The 20676-nt window shown below is 63.5% G+C and overlaps 5 non-coding genes across 5 annotated transcripts; all 5 read left to right on the top strand.

Annotated features, from left to right (window-relative positions):
- Nucleotides 1–2373: 2373 nt before the first annotated feature.
- Nucleotides 2374–2492, top strand: LOC142864067 (5S ribosomal RNA). Its single transcript, XR_012914660.1, has one exon. It is a non-coding gene; the product is annotated as a 5S ribosomal RNA (ribosomal RNA).
- A 3783-nt stretch (nucleotides 2493–6275) lies between these two features.
- On the top strand, nucleotides 6276–6394 carry LOC142864066 (5S ribosomal RNA). The gene has a single exon (XR_012914659.1). It is a non-coding gene; the product is annotated as a 5S ribosomal RNA (ribosomal RNA).
- Nucleotides 6395–10177: 3783 nt separating this feature from the next.
- Nucleotides 10178–10296, top strand: LOC142864065 (5S ribosomal RNA). The gene has a single exon (XR_012914658.1). It is a non-coding gene; the product is annotated as a 5S ribosomal RNA (ribosomal RNA).
- Nucleotides 10297–14086: 3790 nt separating this feature from the next.
- Nucleotides 14087–14205, top strand: LOC142864064 (5S ribosomal RNA). Its single transcript, XR_012914657.1, has one exon. It is a non-coding gene; the product is annotated as a 5S ribosomal RNA (ribosomal RNA).
- A 3789-nt stretch (nucleotides 14206–17994) lies between these two features.
- On the top strand, nucleotides 17995–18113 carry LOC142864062 (5S ribosomal RNA). Its single transcript, XR_012914655.1, has one exon. It is a non-coding gene; the product is annotated as a 5S ribosomal RNA (ribosomal RNA).
- Nucleotides 18114–20676: the final 2563 nt, after the last annotated feature.

The following is a 20676-nucleotide window of genomic DNA, read 5'->3' as shown; positions in this document are numbered from 1 at the left end:
CCCAGCCCGTCTCCTCTGCCCCTGCCTGACGCACTCCTCCCCGGCCAGGCCCGTCACTGTCCTGGGCCCCCGCCTGACCGGCTCCTCCCCGCCCGGCCGGTCACCGTCCTCTGCCCCTGCCTGACACGCTCCTTCCCGCCCGGCCTCTCACCGTCCTCGGCCCCTGCCTGACCGGCTCCTCCGTCGCCTGGGCCTTCCAAGGGCTTGGTGTGGATGCTGCTTCCAGGAAGCCCTCCAGAAACCCGGCAGCAGGGTGGCCGCAGCAGTCTCCAGCAGCCGTCCCTAAGTCGCGTGAGTGCGGGGGACGTGCCCCCGCTGTGCCGCGGGGGCCCAGCCTGGTGTCTTCCCTGAGGCCCTGCGGCTGCCGGCTGGGCTGCCGCTCCCCGCAAGGGGAGAGCCGCGGAGGTGGGGACCGCCTCCTGATGGGGACGTACACGCAGCTCTCCACGTCGGATTCCGGGGCTCTCTGTCCTGCCCGAAGGCCCAGCTGGCCTGCGGGTCCTTAGAGTGGCAAAAACCTCCGAAAACTGAGACTGAGGGTCCGGTGGGTGTCTGCACTTTTGTGCTGGGCACCCCAGGGAGGCCCGGGGGCTGGCTGGACAACGTGGTCTGCTGGGCGGGGGGGGGGGGGGTTGGAGGAGCAACTGATGCCCTTTGCACTTTGGGTAGCAAGAGTCTGAGGTGTCTCTGAGCCCTGTGCCCTGTGGGGGCGGGGCGGGGGGGAGGAGGAGGAGGAGGAGGAGGAGGTGGGAAGGGCCGGGGCCTGCAGTCCTGTTCCCGGGGTGGCACGGCAAGTGGCTTCTTCCACAGGCTGCTTGGCCTGGGCTCCCTGCACCTGGGCCTTTGGAGGACCGGCCCTGTGCTTGCCAACACTTCCTGCAGGGACCCAGAGCTGGGAGGTGGCATCTCTCAGCCCTATGTCGGGCAGAGCCCCAGCGGGCCATGCCCACAACCTCTCTCAGCACCGGTCCCCCAGAAGGCTCCTTTGGGACCAGGATTCTCTTGCGGTGACTCTTTAAGGTCTGGCCCCTGGATGGAGGGGCACCAGGAGTAGAGGAGCAGGAAGGGGAAGGGGGTGGCCATGCGAGGGGACACTTTGAGGCCAAGTCCCAGCTTCAGCCTGATCCTCCTGGGAACCCCGCTCTGAGACAAGGAGCCGGGCTTCGCATTCCCACAGCAGCCAGTCGTGGGCTGAGGACACCTGGGGCGTTGGGAACTCCCTGGCTTCTCCTGGGTTTAACGTCTAGAGCTGCTTGTGAATCGCGCCGCCACACACACCCGAGCGCAGGTGTCTTCCGCACAGACTGCGGGCCTCGCTCTTCTGAATGCCGCTAGCTCGCCACCCACCCACGGGTGAACCTGGTCAGGGTGCTTTCTCTCAGGGGCAGACTCTTTTCCGGGCGGGCTACCGGTGTCTCTGTTTGCTCGTTTCTTTCTTCCATTTCGGGAAAGTCTTCCTTGCTGGGTGTGGAAATCTCCTATGCCTTCCCTCGCCTATTCTGTCAGCTTTCAAATTCTCTTTCAGTTGCCACCCTCACAGATGGATTAGGAAACTCTTTCCGGTGCACTCATTAGTGAAATGACCTCCAGGAAGCTGGAATCCAATATCTAATGGCCGATTTTTAGCGAGTCCACACGCCAGGGTGGTCGGGGTCCAATGCAGCCCCGGCCAGGCCCAGGCCCCTTGGACTGGGCCACAGGAGGACACGGAGGAGGGTCCCGGCCCCCACGAAGCGGTGCCGGCAGTTCTCCACGGGCTTGGGCGTTTTCCAGAGGTAGGAGATGGAGGGGACTGATTTCTTCAGCACCCCCCAAACCACGCCACCCCACCCCACCCATGGGACACATCCCCAGAGAGAGACGCCCCATACACTGGCTGTGCCCCAGCCCTGGCCCGGGGGAATAGGCGGCAGCCCACCCACAGGGCGAGGGGGGGGGCACAGCTGAAAGGGGTTGTGGGGGAGGGCGGCCCCTGGCTGGGGTCAAAGGGCGAGCGTCCCGCGCGTGCGCAGTCAGCGGCAGCGACGCGCTGGGGGTGGGCAGCGGGTAGGTGAAGGAGGCCGGGCGAGGAGACGAGGGGGGCTGGGAGGGCTCCACCTTGGCGAGTCCAGCCGTGGAGGCGCATCTTGTGTGAGTGTGAGTGAGTGTGAGTGTGTGTGTGTGTGTATAGAGAGACAGCCCCCCACCCCGCCCCGCCCCGCCCCGCCCCGCCCCGCCCCGCCCATCACCCCCGTCCCTGGGAGCCAGCGGGACCCGGCCGGCGAACTCAACCGGCCCGGCCCGGCCCGGCGCGGGGCCTGGGGCGGGAGGCGGCGGCGGGGAAGCCCAGAGAGGCTCGGCTTCTCGAGCGGGGCAGGGGCGCCCTCCGCCGCCGTCTAGGGCCACACCACCCTGAACGCCCCCGATCTCGTCTGGTCTCGGAAGCTAAGCAGGGTCGGGCCTGGTTAGTACTTGGATGGGAGACCGCCTGGGAATACCGGGTGCCACAGGCTGCTGCTTTTTTTTTTTTTTGCCTCTTGTTCTGTCCCCTTTCTGGGAGCGCGGCGGCGGCCCGGGGTGGGGGTCACCCCCACCCTCAGCGCCCGCGCGGTGCCTGGCGCCCCAGCCCGCACCGTGGGGCCTCCTCTTGTCCCAAGCCGCGACACCGCCGCCACGCGGCAGCATGCGTGGCATCTGGACTGTCAGGTCTCAGACCAAAGGTCTGCTCTGTGGGAACCGACACGCTGGAGGAAACCTTGAGAGTCTGAGAGGGGAGGGAGTTCCAGAAGAAGGCCAGGATGTCATTTTGAGGGAGTATGTGACCAGAACTCGTCCCGTTGCTTTTGGGGTTCTATGGGCTACACGCAGGAATCTTTGGTGGTGGCACCTGATGTTGGGGGATCCGGAGTCACACCCAGACCTGCTCCACAGGCCTCCTTTTACTTTTCTCTTCGGATTCATTATTTTTAAAAAGTGTCTCTTACCTCTAGGATTGCATTTTCTTTTCTCTCTCTTTTCAAGCAGATGATGGGAGTACAAGTATTCAGGTGACATGTGTTGCCCGTGCCGCCCTCCCCCCTGTGTTCTTTTTTTTTTTTTTTTTGAGACAGAGTCTCGTTTTGCTGCCCAGGCTAGAGTGAGTGCCATGGCGTCAGCCTAGCTCACAGCAACCTCAATCTCCGGGCTCAAGCAATCCTGCTGCCTCAGCCTCCCGAGTAGTTGGGACTACAGGCATGCACCACCACGCCCGGCTGTGTTTTTCTATATATATTAGTTGGCCAATTAATTTCTTTCTATTTTTAGTAGAGACGGGGTCTCGCTCTTGCTCAGGCTGGTTTCGAACTCCTGACCTGGAGCAATCCGCCCGCCTCGGCCTCCCAGAGAGCTAGGATTACAGGCGTGAGCCACCGCGCCCGGCCCCCCCTGTGTTCTTATTCATATACCTCTCATGTTGTTCCAGCGTATTGTGGGGGTACCAATGTTAAGGTCGGGTGCCTTGCCCTCTCCAAGCCTCCCCCCTCGGGTCAGAGCTTCAAGTGCGCCCATCCCCCAGTCGGTGCGCACCCACCCCATGCCTAATGGATGTGTATGCCCCTCCCCTCCCCCCACCCGCCCGACACCCACCCGATGAAGGTGATTCCTCTCCGTCCACTTAGGCGTCCATCCGTTCGTACCAATTTGCTGGTGAGCGCGCTCACGTGGTGCTCGTGTGTCCATTCTTGGGATACTTGGTTTACTGGAACGGGTTCCAGCTCTGGCCAGGAGAACACGAGAGGCGCCCTCTCACCGCTGCTCCTCACAGCCGAATGGCACTCCGTGGTGTCCACGCGCCACATTTTATTGATGCACTCCTGGATGGATGGGCACTCGGGTCGCTTCCACGTCTTTGGGATTGTGAATTGTGCCCTAACTGTAACCCTAACCCTTACCCAGCCCGTCTCCTCTGCCCCTGCCTGACGCACTCCTCCCCGGCCAGGCCCGTCACTGTCCTGGGCCCCCGCCTGACCGGCTCCTCCCCGCCCGGCCGGTCACCGTCCTCTGCCCCTGCCTGACACGCTCCTTCCCGCCCGGCCTCTCACCGTCCTCGGCCCCTGCCTGACCGGCTCCTCCGTCGCCTGGGCCTTCCAAGGGCTTGGTGTGGATGCTGCTTCCAGGAAGCCCTCCAGAAACCCGGCAGCAGGGTGGCCGCAGCAGTCTCCAGCAGCCGTCCCTAAGTCGCGTGAGTGCGGGGGACGTGCCCCCGCTGTGCCGCGGGGGCCCAGCCTGGTGTCTTCCCTGAGGCCCTGCGGCTGCCGGCTGGGCTGCCGCTCCCCGCAAGGGGAGAGCCGCGGAGGTGGGGACCGCCTCCTGATGGGGACGTACACGCAGCTCTCCACGTCGGATTCCGGGGCTCTCTGTCCTGCCCGAAGGCCCAGCTGGCCTGCGGGTACTTAGAGTGGCAAAAACCTCCGAAAACTGAGACTGAGGGTCCGGTGGGTGTCTGCACTTTTGTGCTGGGCACCCCAGGGAGGCCCGGGGGCTGGCTGGACAACGTGGTCTGCTGGGCGGGGGGGGGGGGGGTTGGAGGAGCAACTGATGCCCTTTGCACTTTGGGTAGCAAGAGTCTGAGGTGTCTCTGAGCCCTGTGCCCTGTGGGGGCGGGGCGGGGGGGAGGAGGAGGAGGAGGAGGAGGAGGTGGGAAGGGCCGGGGCCTGCAGTCCTGTTCCCGGGGTGGCACGGCAAGTGGCTTCTTCCACAGGCTGCTTGGCCTGGGCTCCCTGCACCTGGGCCTTTGGAGGACCGGCCCTGTGCTTGCCAACACTTCCTGCAGGGACCCAGAGCTGGGAGGTGGCATCTCTCAGCCCTATGTCGGGCAGAGCCCCAGCGGGCCATGCCCACAACCTCTCTCAGCACCGGTCCCCCAGAAGGCTCCTTTGGGACCAGGATTCTCTTGCGGTGACTCTTTAAGGTCTGGCCCCTGGATGGAGGGGCACCAGGAGTAGAGGAGCAGGAAGGGGAAGGGGGTGGCCATGCGAGGGGACACTTTGAGGCCAAGTCCCAGCTTCAGCCTGATCCTCCTGGGAACCCCGCTCTGAGACAAGGAGCCGGGCTTCGCATTCCCACAGCAGCCAGTCGTGGGCTGAGGACACCTGGGGCGTTGGGAACTCCCTGGCTTCTCCTGGGTTTAACGTCTAGAGCTGCTTGTGAATCGCGCCGCCACACACACCCGAGCGCAGGTGTCTTCCGCACAGACTGCGGGCCTCGCTCTTCTGAATGCCGCTAGCTCGCCACCCACCCACGGGTGAACCTGGTCAGGGTGCTTTCTCTCAGGGGCAGACTCTTTTCCGGGCGGGCTACCGGTGTCTCTGTTTGCTCGTTTCTTTCTTCCATTTCGGGAAAGTCTTCCTTGCTGGGTGTGGAAATCTCCTATGCCTTCCCTCGCCTATTCTGTCAGCTTTCAAATTCTCTTTCAGTTGCCACCCTCACAGATGGATTAGGAAACTCTTTCCGGTGCACTCATTAGTGAAATGACCTCCAGGAAGCTGGAATCCAATATCTAATGGCCGATTTTTAGCGAGTCCACACGCCAGGGTGGTCGGGGTCCAATGCAGCCCCGGCCAGGCCCAGGCCCCTTGGACTGGGCCACAGGAGGACACGGAGGAGGGTCCCGGCCCCCACGAAGCGGTGCCGGCAGTTCTCCACGGGCTTGGGCGTTTTCCAGAGGTAGGAGATGGAGGGGACTGATTTCTTCAGCACCCCCCAAACCACGCCACCCCACCCCACCCATGGGACACATCCCCAGAGAGAGACGCCCCATACACTGGCTGTGCCCCAGCCCTGGCCCGGGGGAATAGGCGGCAGCCCACCCACAGGGCGAGGGGGGGGGCACAGCTGAAAGGGGTTGTGGGGGAGGGCGGCCCCTGGCTGGGGTCAAAGGGCGAGCGTCCCGCGCGTGCGCAGTCAGCGGCAGCGACGCGCTGGGGGTGGGCAGCGGGTAGGTGAAGGAGGCCGGGCGAGGAGACGAGGGGGGCTGGGAGGGCTCCACCTTGGCGAGTCCAGCCGTGGAGGCGCATCTTGTGTGAGTGTGAGTGAGTGTGAGTGTGTGTGTGTGTGTATAGAGAGACAGCCCCCCACCCCGCCCCGCCCCGCCCCGCCCCGCCCCGCCCATCACCCCCGTCCCTGGGAGCCAGCGGGACCCGGCCGGCGAACTCAACCGGCCCGGCCCGGCCCGGCGCGGGGCCTGGGGCGGGAGGCGGCGGCGGGGAAGCCCAGAGAGGCTCGGCTTCTCGAGCGGGGCAGGGGCGCCCTCCGCCGCCGTCTAGGGCCACACCACCCTGAACGCCCCCGATCTCGTCTGGTCTCGGAAGCTAAGCAGGGTCGGGCCTGGTTAGTACTTGGATGGGAGACCGCCTGGGAATACCGGGTGCCACAGGCTGCTGCTTTTTTTTTTTTTTGCCTCTTGTTCTGTCCCCTTTCTGGGAGCGCGGCGGCGGCCCGGGGTGGGGGTCACCCCCACCCTCAGCGCCCGCGCGGTGCCTGGCGCCCCAGCCCGCACCGTGGGGCCTCCTCTTGTCCCAAGCCGCGACACCGCCGCCACGCGGCAGCATGCGTGGCATCTGGACTGTCAGGTCTCAGACCAAAGGTCTGCTCTGTGGGAACTGACACGCTGGAGGAAACCTTGAGAGTCTGAGAGGGGAGGGAGTTCCAGAAGAAGGCCAGGATGTCATTTTGAGGGAGTATGTGACCAGAACTCGTCCCGTTGCTTTTGGGGTTCTATGGGCTACACGCAGGAATCTTTGGTGGTGGCACCTGATGTTGGGGGATCCGGAGTCACACCCAGACCTGCTCCACAGGCCTCCTTTTACTTTTCTCTTCGGATTCATTATTTTTAAAAAGTGTCTCTTACCTCTAGGATTGCATTTTCTTTTCTCTCTCTTTTCAAGCAGATGATGGGAGTACAAGTATTCAGGTGACATGTGTTGCCCGTGCCGCCCTCCCCCCTGTGTTCTTTTTTTTTTATTTTTTGAGACAGAGTCTCGTTTTGCTGCCCAGGCTAGAGTGAGTGCCATGGCGTCAGCCTAGCTCACAGCAACCTCAATCTCCGGGCTCAAGCAATCCTGCTGCCTCAGCCTCCCGAGTAGTTGGGACTACAGGCATGCACCACCACGCCCGGCTGTGTTTTTCTATATATATTAGTTGGCCAATTAATTTCTTTCTATTTTTAGTAGAGACGGGGTCTCGCTCTTGCTCAGGCTGGTTTCGAACTCCTGACCTGGAGCAATCCGCCCGCCTCGGCCTCCCAGAGAGCTAGGATTACAGGCGTGAGCCACCGCGCCCGGCCCCCCCTGTGTTCTTATTCATATACCTCTCATGTTGTTCCAGCGTATTGTGGGGGTACCAATGTTAAGGTCGGGTGCCTTGCCCTCTCCAAGCCTCCCCCCTCGGGTCAGAGCTTCAAGTGCGCCCATCCCCCAGTCGGTGCGCACCCACCCCATGCCTAATGGATGTGTATGCCCCTCCCCTCCCCCCACCCGCCCGACACCCACCCGATGAAGGTGATTCCTCTCCGTCCACTTAGGCGTCCATCCGTTCGTACCAATTTGCTGGTGAGCGCGCTCACGTGGTGCTCGTGTGTCCATTCTTGGGATACTTGGTTTACTGGAACGGGTTCCAGCTCTGGCCAGGAGAACACGAGAGGCGCCCTCTCACCGCTGCTCCTCACAGCCGAATGGCACTCCGTGGTGTCCACGCGCCACATTTTATTGATGCACTCCTGGATGGATGGGCACTCGGGTCGCTTCCACGTCTTTGGGATTGTGAATTGTGCCCTAACTGTAACCCTAACCCTTACCCAGCCCGTCTCCTCTGCCCCTGCCTGACGCACTCCTCCCCGGCCAGGCCCGTCACTGTCCTGGGCCCCCGCCTGACCGGCTCCTCCCCGCCCGGCCGGTCACCGTCCTCTGCCCCTGCCTGACACGCTCCTTCCCGCCCGGCCTCTCACCGTCCTCGGCCCCTGCCTGACCGGCTCCTCCGTCGCCTGGGCCTTCCAAGGGCTTGGTGTGGATGCTGCTTCCAGGAAGCCCTCCAGAAACCCGGCAGCAGGGTGGCCGCAGCAGTCTCCAGCAGCCGTCCCTAAGTCGCGTGAGTGCGGGGGACGTGCCCCCGCTGTGCCGCGGGGGCCCAGCCTGGTGTCTTCCCTGAGGCCCTGCGGCTGCCGGCTGGGCTGCCGCTCCCCGCAAGGGGAGAGCCGCGGAGGTGGGGACCGCCTCCTGATGGGGACGTACACGCAGCTCTCCACGTCGGATTCCGGGGCTCTCTGTCCTGCCCGAAGGCCCAGCTGGCCTGCGGGTCCTTAGAGTGGCAAAAACCTCCGAAAACTGAGACTGAGGGTCCGGTGGGTGTCTGCACTTTTGTGCTGGGCACCCCAGGGAGGCCCGGGGGCTGGCTGGACAACGTGGTCTGCTGGGCGGGGGGGGGGGGGGTTGGAGGAGCAACTGATGCCCTTTGCACTTTGGGTAGCAAGAGTCTGAGGTGTCTCTGAGCCCTGTGCCCTGTGGGGGCGGGGCGGGGGGGAGGAGGAGGAGGAGGAGGAGGAGGTGGGAAGGGCCGGGGCCTGCAGTCCTGTTCCCGGGGTGGCACGGCAAGTGGCTTCTTCCACAGGCTGCTTGGCCTGGGCTCCCTGCACCTGGGCCTTTGGAGGACCGGCCCTGTGCTTGCCAACACTTCCTGCAGGGACCCAGAGCTGGGAGGTGGCATCTCTCAGCCCTATGTCGGGCAGAGCCCCAGCGGGCCATGCCCACAACCTCTCTCAGCACCGGTCCCCCAGAAGGCTCCTTTGGGACCAGGATTCTCTTGCGGTGACTCTTTAAGGTCTGGCCCCTGGATGGAGGGGCACCAGGAGTAGAGGAGCAGGAAGGGGAAGGGGGTGGCCATGCGAGGGGACACTTTGAGGCCAAGTCCCAGCTTCAGCCTGATCCTCCTGGGAACCCCGCTCTGAGACAAGGAGCCGGGCTTCGCATTCCCACAGCAGCCAGTCGTGGGCTGAGGACACCTGGGGCGTTGGGAACTCCCTGGCTTCTCCTGGGTTTAACGTCTAGAGCTGCTTGTGAATCGCGCCGCCACACACACCCGAGCGCAGGTGTCTTCCGCACAGACTGCGGGCCTCGCTCTTCTGAATGCCGCTAGCTCGCCACCCACCCACGGGTGAACCTGGTCAGGGTGCTTTCTCTCAGGGGCAGACTCTTTTCCGGGCGGGCTACCGGTGTCTCTGTTTGCTCGTTTCTTTCTTCCATTTCGGGAAAGTCTTCCTTGCTGGGTGTGGAAATCTCCTATGCCTTCCCTCGCCTATTCTGTCAGCTTTCAAATTCTCTTTCAGTTGCCACCCTCACAGATGGATTAGGAAACTCTTTCCGGTGCACTCATTAGTGAAATGACCTCCAGGAAGCTGGAATCCAATATCTAATGGCCGATTTTTAGCGAGTCCACACGCCAGGGTGGTCGGGGTCCAATGCAGCCCCGGCCAGGCCCAGGCCCCTTGGACTGGGCCACAGGAGGACACGGAGGAGGGTCCCGGCCCCCACGAAGCGGTGCCGGCAGTTCTCCACGGGCTTGGGCGTTTTCCAGAGGTAGGAGATGGAGGGGACTGATTTCTTCAGCACCCCCCAAACCACGCCACCCCACCCCACCCATGGGACACATCCCCAGAGAGAGACGCCCCATACACTGGCTGTGCCCCAGCCCTGGCCCGGGGGAATAGGCGGCAGCCCACCCACAGGGCGAGGGGGGGGGCACAGCTGAAAGGGGTTGTGGGGGAGGGCGGCCCCTGGCTGGGGTCAAAGGGCGAGCGTCCCGCGCGTGCGCAGTCAGTGGCAGCGACGCGCTGGGGGTGGGCAGCGGGTAGGTGAAGGAGGCCGGGCGAGGAGACGAGGGGGGCTGGGAGGGCTCCACCTTGGCGAGTCCAGCCGTGGAGGCGCATCTTGTGTGAGTGTGAGTGAGTGTGAGTGTGTGTGTGTGTGTATAGAGAGACAGCCCCCCACCCCGCCCCGCCCCGCCCCGGCCCGCCCCGCCCATCACCCCCGTCCCTGGGAGCCAGCGGGACCCGGCCGGCGAACTCAACCGGCCCGGCCCGGCCCGGCGCGGGGCCTGGGGCGGGAGGCGGCGGCGGGGAAGCCCAGAGAGGCTCGGCTTCTCGAGCGGGGCAGGGGCGCCCTCCGCCGCCGTCTAGGGCCACACCACCCTGAACGCCCCCGATCTCGTCTGGTCTCGGAAGCTAAGCAGGGTCGGGCCTGGTTAGTACTTGGATGGGAGACCGCCTGGGAATACCGGGTGCCACAGGCTGCTGCTTTTTTTTTTTTTTGCCTCTTGTTCTGTCCCCTTTCTGGGAGCGCGGCGGCGGCCCGGGGTGGGGGTCACCCCCACCCTCAGCGCCCGCGCGGTGCCTGGCGCCCCAGCCCGCACCGTGGGGCCTCCTCTTGTCCCAAGCCGCGACACCGCCGCCACGCGGCAGCATGCGTGGCATCTGGACTGTCAGGTCTCAGACCAAAGGTCTGCTCTGTGGGAACCGACACGCTGGAGGAAACCTTGAGAGTCTGAGAGGGGAGGGAGTTCCAGAAGAAGGCCAGGATGTCATTTTGAGGGAGTATGTGACCAGAACTCGTCCCGTTGCTTTTGGGGTTCTATGGGCTACACGCAGGAATCTTTGGTGGTGGCACCTGATGTTGGGGGATCCGGAGTCACACCCAGACCTGCTCCACAGGCCTCCTTTTACTTTTCTCTTCGGATTCATTATTTTTAAAAAGTGTCTCTTACCTCTAGGATTGCATTTTCTTTTCTCTCTCTTTTCAAGCAGATGATGGGAGTACAAGTATTCAGGTGACATGTGTTGCCCGTGCCGCCCTCCCCCCTGTGTTCTTTTTTTTTTATTTTTTGAGACAGAGTCTCGTTTTGCTGCCCAGGCTAGAGTGAGTGCCATGGCGTCAGCCTAGCTCACAGCAACCTCAATCTCCGGGCTCAAGCAATCCTGCTGCCTCAGCCTCCCGAGTAGTTGGGACTACAGGCATGCACCACCACGCCCGGCTGTGTTTTTCTATATATATTAGTTGGCCAATTAATTTCTTTCTATTTTTAGTAGAGACGGGGTCTCGCTCTTGCTCAGGCTGGTTTCGAACTCCTGACCTGGAGCAATCCGCCCGCCTCGGCCTCCCAGAGAGCTAGGATTACAGGCGTGAGCCACCGCGCCCGGCCCCCCCTGTGTTCTTATTCATATACCTCTCATGTTGTTCCAGCGTATTGTGGGGGTACCAATGTTAAGGTCGGGTGCCTTGCCCTCTCCAAGCCTCCCCCCTCGGGTCAGAGCTTCAAGTGCGCCCATCCCCCAGTCGGTGCGCACCCACCCCATGCCTAATGGATGTGTATGCCCCTCCCCTCCCCCCACCCGCCCGACACCCACCCGATGAAGGTGATTCCTCTCCGTCCACTTAGGCGTCCATCCGTTCGTACCAATTTGCTGGTGAGCGCGCTCACGTGGTGCTCGTGTGTCCATTCTTGGGATACTTGGTTTACTGGAACGGGTTCCAGCTCTGGCCAGGAGAACACGAGAGGCGCCCTCTCACCGCTGCTCCTCACAGCCGAATGGCACTCCGTGGTGTCCACGCGCCACATTTTATTGATGCACTCCTGGATGGATGGGCACTCGGGTCGCTTCCACGTCTTTGGGATTGTGAATTGTGCCCTAACTGTAACCCTAACCCTTACCCAGCCCGTCTCCTCTGCCCCTGCCTGACGCACTCCTCCCCGGCCAGGCCCGTCACTGTCCTGGGCCCCCGCCTGACCGGCTCCTCCCCGCCCGGCCGGTCACCGTCCTCTGCCCCTGCCTGACACGCTCCTTCCCGCCCGGCCTCTCACCGTCCTCGGCCCCTGCCTGACCGGCTCCTCCGTCGCCTGGGCCTTCCAAGGGCTTGGTGTGGATGCTGCTTCCAGGAAGCCCTCCAGAAACCCGGCAGCAGGGTGGCCGCAGCAGTCTCCAGCAGCCGTCCCTAAGTCGCGTGAGTGCGGGGGACGTGCCCCCGCTGTGCCGCGGGGGCCCAGCCTGGTGTCTTCCCTGAGGCCCTGCGGCTGCCGGCTGGGCTGCCGCTCCCCGCAAGGGGAGAGCCGCGGAGGTGGGGACCGCCTCCTGATGGGGACGTACACGCAGCTCTCCACGTCGGATTCCGGGGCTCTCTGTCCTGCCCGAAGGCCCAGCTGGCCTGCGGGTCCTTAGAGTGGCAAAAACCTCCGAAAACTGAGACTGAGGGTCCGGTGGGTGTCTGCACTTTTGTGCTGGGCACCCCAGGGAGGCCCGGGGGCTGGCTGGACAACGTGGTCTGCTGGGCGGGGGGGGGGGGGGGGGGGGGTTGGAGGAGCAACTGATGCCCTTTGCACTTTGGGTAGCAAGAGTCTGAGGTGTCTCTGAGCCCTGTGCCCTGTGGGGGCGGGGCGGGGGGGAGGAGGAGGAGGAGGAGGAGGAGGTGGGAAGGGCCGGGGCCTGCAGTCCTGTTCCCGGGGTGGCACGGCAAGTGGCTTCTTCCACAGGCTGCTTGGCCTGGGCTCCCTGCACCTGGGCCTTTGGAGGACCGGCCCTGTGCTTGCCAACACTTCCTGCAGGGACCCAGAGCTGGGAGGTGGCATCTCTCAGCCCTGGGTCGGGCAGAGCCCCAGCGGGCCATGCCCACAACCTCTCTCAGCACCGGTCCCCCAGAAGGCTCCTTTGGGACCAGGATTCTCTTGCGGTGACTCTTTAAGGTCTGGCCCCTGGATGGAGGGGCACCAGGAGTAGAGGAGCAGGAAGGGGAAGGGGGTGGCCATGCGAGGGGACACTTTGAGGCCAAGTCCCAGCTTCAGCCTGATCCTCCTGGGAACCCCGCTCTGAGACAAGGAGCCGGGCTTCGCATTCCCACAGCAGCCAGTCGTGGGCTGAGGACACCTGGGGCGTTGGGAACTCCCTGGCTTCTCCTGGGTTTAACGTCTAGAGCTGCTTGTGAATCGCGCCGCCACACACACCCGAGCGCAGGTGTCTTCCGCACAGACTGCGGGCCTCGCTCTTCTGAATGCCGCTAGCTCGCCACCCACCCACGGGTGAACCTGGTCAGGGTGCTTTCTCTCAGGGGCAGACTCTTTTCCGGGCGGGCTACCGGTGTCTCTGTTTGCTCGTTTCTTTCTTCCATTTCGGGAAAGTCTTCCTTGCTGGGTGTGGAAATCTCCTATGCCTTCCCTCGCCTATTCTGTCAGCTTTCAAATTCTCTTTCAGTTGCCACCCTCACAGATGGATTAGGAAACTCTTTCCGGTGCACTCATTAGTGAAATGACCTCCAGGAAGCTGGAATCCAATATCTAATGGCCGATTTTTAGCGAGTCCACACGCCAGGGTGGTCGGGGTCCAATGCAGCCCCGGCCAGGCCCAGGCCCCTTGGACTGGGCCACAGGAGGACACGGAGGAGGGTCCCGGCCCCCACGAAGCGGTGCCGGCAGTTCTCCACGGGCTTGGGCGTTTTCCAGAGGTAGGAGATGGAGGGGACTGATTTCTTCAGCACCCCCCAAACCACGCCACCCCACCCCACCCATGGGACACATCCCCAGAGAGAGACGCCCCATACACTGGCTGTGCCCCAGCCCTGGCCCGGGGGAATAGGCGGCAGCCCACCCACAGGGCGAGGGGGGGGGCACAGCTGAAAGGGGTTGTGGGGGAGGGCGGCCCCTGGCTGGGGTCAAAGGGCGAGCGTCCCGCGCGTGCGCAGTCAGTGGCAGCGACGCGCTGGGGGTGGGCAGCGGGTAGGTGAAGGAGGCCGGGCGAGGAGACGAGGGGGGCTGGGAGGGCTCCACCTTGGCGAGTCCAGCCGTGGAGGCGCATCTTGTGTGAGTGTGAGTGAGTGTGAGTGTGTGTGTGTGTGTATAGAGAGACAGCCCCCCACCCCGCCCCGCCCCGCCCCGGCCCGCCCCGCCCATCACCCCCGTCCCTGGGAGCCAGCGGGACCCGGCCGGCGAACTCAACCGGCCCGGCCCGGCCCGGCGCGGGGCCTGGGGCGGGAGGCGGCGGCGGGGAAGCCCAGAGAGGCTCGGCTTCTCGAGCGGGGCAGGGGCGCCCTCCGCCGCCGTCTAGGGCCACACCACCCTGAACGCCCCCGATCTCGTCTGGTCTCGGAAGCTAAGCAGGGTCGGGCCTGGTTAGTACTTGGATGGGAGACCGCCTGGGAATACCGGGTGCCACAGGCTGCTGCTTTTTTTTTTTTTTGCCTCTTGTTCTGTCCCCTTTCTGGGAGCGCGGCGGCGGCCCGGGGTGGGGGTCACCCCCACCCTCAGCGCCCGCGCGGTGCCTGGCGCCCCAGCCCGCACCGTGGGGCCTCCTCTTGTCCCAAGCCGCGACACCGCCGCCACGCGGCAGCATGCGTGGCATCTGGACTGTCAGGTCTCAGACCAAAGGTCTGCTCTGTGGGAACCGACACGCTGGAGGAAACCTTGAGAGTCTGAGAGGGGAGGGAGTTCCAGAAGAAGGCCAGGATGTCATTTTGAGGGAGTATGTGACCAGAACTCGTCCCGTTGCTTTTGGGGTTCTATGGGCTACACGCAGGAATCTTTGGTGGTGGCACCTGATGTTGGGGGATCCGGAGTCACACCCAGACCTGCTCCACAGGCCTCCTTTTACTTTTCTCTTCGGATTCATTATTTTTAAAAAGTGTCTCTTACCTCTAGGATTGCATTTTCTTTTCTCTCTCTTTTCAAGCAGATGATGGGAGTACAAGTATTCAGGTGACATGTGTTGCCCGTGCCGCCCTCCCCCCTGTGTTCTTTTTTTTTTATTTTTTGAGACAGAGTCTCGTTTTGCTGCCCAGGCTAGAGTGAGTGCCATGGCGTCAGCCTAGCTCACAGCAACCTCAATCTCCGGGCTCAAGCAATCCTGCTGCCTCAGCCTCCCGAGTAGTTGGGACTACAGGCATGCACCACCACGCCCGGCTGTGTTTTTCTATATATATTAGTTGGCCAATTAATTTCTTTCTATTTTTAGTAGAGACGGGGTCTCGCTCTTGCTCAGGCTGGTTTCGAACTCCTGACCTGGAGCAATCCGCCCGCCTCGGCCTCCCAGAGAGCTAGGATTACAGGCGTGAGCCACCGCGCCCGGCCCCCCCTGTGTTCTTATTCATATACCTCTCATGTTGTTCCAGCGTATTGTGGGGGTACCAATGTTAAGGTCGGGTGCCTTGCCCTCTCCAAGCCTCCCCCCTCGGGTCAGAGCTTCAAGTGCGCCCATCCCCCAGTCGGTGCGCACCCACCCCATGCCTAATGGATGTGTATGCCCCTCCCCTCCCCCCACCCGCCCGACACCCACCCGATGAAGGTGATTCCTCTCCGTCCACTTAGGCGTCCATCCGTTCGTACCAATTTGCTGGTGAGCGCGCTCACGTGGTGCTCGTGTGTCCATTCTTGGGATACTTGGTTTACTGGAACGGGTTCCAGCTCTGGCCAGGAGAACACGAGAGGCGCCCTCTCACCGCTGCTCCTCACAGCCGAATGGCACTCCGTGGTGTCCACGCGCCACATTTTATTGATGCACTCCTGGATGGATGGGCACTCGGGTCGCTTCCACGTCTTTGGGATTGTGAATTGTGCCCTAACTGTAACCCTAACCCTTACCCAGCCCGTCTCCTCTGCCCCTGCCTGACGCACTCCTCCCCGGCCAGGCCCGTCACTGTCCTGGGCCCCCGCCTGACCGGCTCCTCCCCGCCCGGCCGGTCACCGTCCTCTGCCCCTGCCTGACACGCTCCTTCCCGCCCGGCCTCTCACCGTCCTCGGCCCCTGCCTGACCGGCTCCTCCGTCGCCTGGGCCTTCCAAGGGCTTGGTGTGGATGCTGCTTCCAGGAAGCCCTCCAGAAACCCGGCAGCAGGGTGGCCGCAGCAGTCTCCAGCAGCCGTCCCTAAGTCGCGTGAGTGCGGGGGACGTGCCCCCGCTGTGCCGCGGGGGCCCAGCCTGGTGTCTTCCCTGAGGCCCTGCGGCTGCCGGCTGGGCTGCCGCTCCCCGCAAGGGGAGAGCCGCGGAGGTGGGGACCGCCTCCTGATGGGGACGTACACGCAGCTCTCCACGTCGGATTCCGGGGCTCTCTGTCCTGCCCGAAGGCCCAGCTGGCCTGCGGGTCCTTAGAGTGGCAAAAACCTCCGAAAACTGAGACTGAGGGTCCGGTGGGTGTCTGCACTTTTGTGCTGGGCACCCCAGGGAGGCCCGGGGGCTGGCTGGACAACGTGGTCTGCTGGGCGGGGGGGGGGGGGGGTTGGAGGAGCAACTGATGCCCTTTGCACTTTGGGTAGCAAGAGTCTGAGGTGTCTCTGAGCCCTGTGCCCTGTGGGGGCGGGGCGGGGGGGAGGAGGAGGAGGAGGAGGAGGAGGTGGGAAGGGCCGGGGCCTGCAGTCCTGTTCCCGGGGTGGCACGGCAAGTGGCTTCTTCCACAGGCTGCTTGGCCTGGGCTCCCTGCACCTGGGCCTTTGGAGGACCGGCCCTGTGCTTGCCAACACTTCCTGCAGGGACCCAGAGCTGGGAGGTGGCATCTCTCAGCCCTATGTCGGGCAGAGCCCCAGCGGGCCATGCCCACAACCTCTCTCAGCACCGGTCCCCCAGAAGGCTCCTTTGGGACCAGGATTCTCTTGCGGTGACTCTTTAAGGTCTGGCCCCTGGATGGAGGGGCACCAGGAGTAGAGGAGCAGGAAGGGGAAGGGGGTGGCCATGCGAGGGGACACTTTGAGGCCAAGTCCCAGCTTCAGCCTGATCCTCCTGGGAACCCCGCTCTGAGACAAGGAGCCGGGCTTCGCATTCCCACAGCAGCCAGTCGTGGGCTGAGGACACCTGGGGCGTTGGGAACTCCCTGGCTTCTCCTGGGTTTAACGTCTAGAGCTGCTTGTGAATCGCGCCGCCACACACACCCGAGCGCAGGTGTCTTCCGCACAGACTGCGGGCCTCGCTCTTCTGAATGCCGCTAGCTCGCCACCCACCCACGGGTGAACCTGGTCAGGGTGCTTTCTCTCAGGGGCAGACTCTTTTCCGGGCGGGCTACCGGTGTCTCTGTTTGCTCGTTTCTTTCTTCCATTTCGGGAAAGTCTTCCTTGCTGGGTGTGGAAATCTCCTATGCCTTCCCTCGCCTATTCTGTCAGCTTTCAAATTCTCTTTCAGTTGCCACCCTCACAGATGGATTAGGAAACTCTTTCCGGTGCACTCATTAGTGAAATGACCTCCAGGAAGCTGGAATCCAATATCTAATGGCCGATTTTTAGCGAGTCCACACGCCAGGGTGGTCGGGGTCCAATGCAGCCCCGGCCAGGCCCAGGCCCCTTGGACTGGGCCACAGGAGGACACGGAGGAGGGTCCCGGCCCCCACGAAGCGGTGCCGGCAGTTCTCCACGGGCTTGGGCGTTTTCCAGAGGTAGGAGATGGAGGGGACTGATTTCTTCAGCACCCCCCAAACCACGCCACCCCACCCCACCCATGGGACACATCCCCAGAGAGAGACGCCCCATACACTGGCTGTGCCCCAGCCCTGGCCCGGGGGAATAGGCGGCAGCCCACCCACAGGGCGAGGGGGGGGGCACAGCTGAAAGGGGTTGTGGGGGAGGGCGGCCCCTGGCTGGGGTCAAAGGGCGAGCGTCCCGCGCGTGCGCAGTCAGCGGCAGCGACGCGCTGGGGGTGGGCAGCGGGTAGGTGAAGGAGGCCGGGCGAGGAGACGAGGGGGGCTGGGAGGGCTCCACCTTGGCGAGTCCAGCCGTGGAGGCGCATCTTGTGTGAGTGTGAGTGAGTGTGAGTGTGTGTGTGTGTGTATAGAGAGACAGCCCCCCACCCCGCCCCGCCCCGCCCCGCCCCGGCCCGCCCCGCCCATCACCCCCGTCCCTGGGAGCCAGCGGGACCCGGCCGGCGAACTCAACCGGCCCGGCCCGGCCCGGCGCGGGGCCTGGGGCGGGAGGCGGCGGCGGGGAAGCCCAGAGAGGCTCGGCTTCTCGAGCGGGGCAGGGGCGCCCTCCGCCGCCGTCTAGGGCCACACCACCCTGAACGCCCCCGATCTCGTCTGGTCTCGGAAGCTAAGCAGGGTCGGGCCTGGTTAGTACTTGGATGGGAGACCGCCTGGGAATACCGGGTGCCACAGGCTGCTGCTTTTTTTTTTTTTTGCCTCTTGTTCTGTCCCCTTTCTGGGAGCGCGGCGGCGGCCCGGGGTGGGGGTCACCCCCACCCTCAGCGCCCGCGCGGTGCCTGGCGCCCCAGCCCGCACCGTGGGGCCTCCTCTTGTCCCAAGCCGCGACACCGCCGCCACGCGGCAGCATGCGTGGCATCTGGACTGTCAGGTCTCAGACCAAAGGTCTGCTCTGTGGGAACCGACACGCTGGAGGAAACCTTGAGAGTCTGAGAGGGGAGGGAGTTCCAGAAGAAGGCCAGGATGTCATTTTGAGGGAGTATGTGACCAGAACTCGTCCCGTTGCTTTTGGGGTTCTATGGGCTACACGCAGGAATCTTTGGTGGTGGCACCTGATGTTGGGGGATCCGGAGTCACACCCAGACCTGCTCCACAGGCCTCCTTTTACTTTTCTCTTCGGATTCATTATTTTTAAAAAGTGTCTCTTACCTCTAGGATTGCATTTTCTTTTCTCTCTCTTTTCAAGCAGATGATGGGAGTACAAGTATTCAGGTGACATGTGTTGCCCGTGCCGCCCTCCCCCCTGTGTTCTTTTTTTTTTATTTTTTGAGACAGAGTCTCGTTTTGCTGCCCAGGCTAGAGTGAGTGCCATGGCGTCAGCCTAGCTCACAGCAACCTCAATCTCCGGGCTCAAGCAATCCTGCTGCCTCAGCCTCCCGAGTAGTTGGGACTACAGGCATGCACCACCACGCCCGGCTGTGTTTTTCTATATATATTAGTTGGCCAATTAATTTCTTTCTATTTTTAGTAGAGACGGGGTCTCGCTCTTGCTCAGGCTGGTTTCGAACTCCTGACCTGGAGCAATCCGCCCGCCTCGGCCTCCCAGAGAGCTAGGATTACAGGCGTGAGCCACCGCGCCCGGCCCCCCCTGTGTTCTTATTCATATACCTCTCATGTTGTTCCAGCGTATTGTGGGGGTACCAATGTTAAGGTCGGGTGCCTTGCCCTCTCCAAGCCTCCCCCCTCGGGTCAGAGCTTCAAGTGCGCCCATCCCCCAGTCGGTGCGCACCCACCCCATGCCTAATGGATGTGTATGCCCCTCCCCTCCCCCCACCCGCCCGACACCCACCCGATGAAGGTGATTCCTCTCCGTCCACTTAGGCGTCCATCCGTTCGTACCAATTTGCTGGTGAGCGCGCTCACGTGGTGCTCGTGTGTCCATTCTTGGGATACTTGGTTTACTGGAACGGGTTCCAGCTCTGGCCAGGAGAACACGAGAGGCGCCCTCTCACCGCTGCTCCTCACAGCCGAATGGCACTCCGTGGTGTCCACGCGCCACATTTTATTGATGCACTCCTGGATGGATGGGCACTCGGGTCGCTTCCACGTCTTTGGGATTGTGAATTGTGCCCTAACTGTAACCCTAACCCTTACCCAGCCCGTCTCCTCTGCCCCTGCCTGACGCACTCCTCCCCGGCCAGGCCCGTCACTGTCCTGGGCCCCCGCCTGACCGGCTCCTCCCCGCCCGGCCGGTCACCGTCCTCTGCCCCTGCCTGACACGCTCCTTCCCGCCCGGCCTCTCACCGTCCTCGGCCCCTGCCTGACCGGCTCCTCCGTCGCCTGGGCCTTCCAAGGGCTTGGTGTGGATGCTGCTTCCAGGAAGCCCTCCAGAAACCCGGCAGCAGGGTGGCCGCAGCAGTCTCCAGCAGCCGTCCCTAAGTCGCGTGAGTGCGGGGGACGTGCCCCCGCTGTGCCGCGGGGGCCCAGCCTGGTGTCTTCCCTGAGGCCCTGCGGCTGCCGGCTGGGCTGCCGCTCCCCGCAAGGGGAGAGCCGCGGAGGTGGGGACCGCCTCCTGATGGGGACGTACACGCAGCTCTCCACGTCGGATTCCGGGGCTCTCTGTCCTGCCCGAAGGCCCAGCTGGCCTGCGGGTACTTAGAGTGGCAAAAACCTCCGAAAACTGAGACTGAGGGTCCGGTGGGTGTCTGCACTTTTGTGCTGGGCACCCCAGGGAGGCCCGGGGGCTGGCTGGACAACGTGGTCTGCTGGGCGGGGGGGGGGGGGTTGGAGGAGCAACTGATGCCCTTTGCACTTTGGGTAGCAAGAGTCTGAGGTGTCTCTGAGCCCTGTGCCCTGTGGGGGCGGGGCGGGGGGGAGGAGGAGGAGGAGGAGGAGGAGGTGGGAAGGGCCGGGGCCTGCAGTCCTGTTCCCGGGGTGGCACGGCAAGTGGCTTCTTCCACAGGCTGCTTGGCCTGGGCTCCCTGCACCTGGGCCTTTGGAGGACCGGCCCTGTGCTTGCCAACACTTCCTGCAGGGACCCAGAGCTGGGAGGTGGCATCTCTCAGCCCTATGTCGGGCAGAGCCCCAGCGGGCCATGCCCACAACCTCTCTCAGCACCGGTCCCCCAGAAGGCTCCTTTGGGACCAGGATTCTCTTGCGGTGACTCTTTAAGGTCTGGCCCCTGGATGGAGGGGCACCAGGAGTAGAGGAGCAGGAAGGGGAAGGGGGTGGCCATGCGAGGGGACACTTTGAGGCCAAGTCCCAGCTTCAGCCTGATCCTCCTGGGAACCCCGCTCTGAGA

The sequence above is a fragment of the Microcebus murinus genome, chromosome 23 (assembly GCF_040939455.1).
Source record: "Microcebus murinus isolate Inina chromosome 23, M.murinus_Inina_mat1.0, whole genome shotgun sequence".
NCBI lineage: Eukaryota > Metazoa > Chordata > Mammalia > Primates > Cheirogaleidae > Microcebus > Microcebus murinus.
This window is presented reverse-complemented; position numbering and strand designations above follow the sequence as displayed.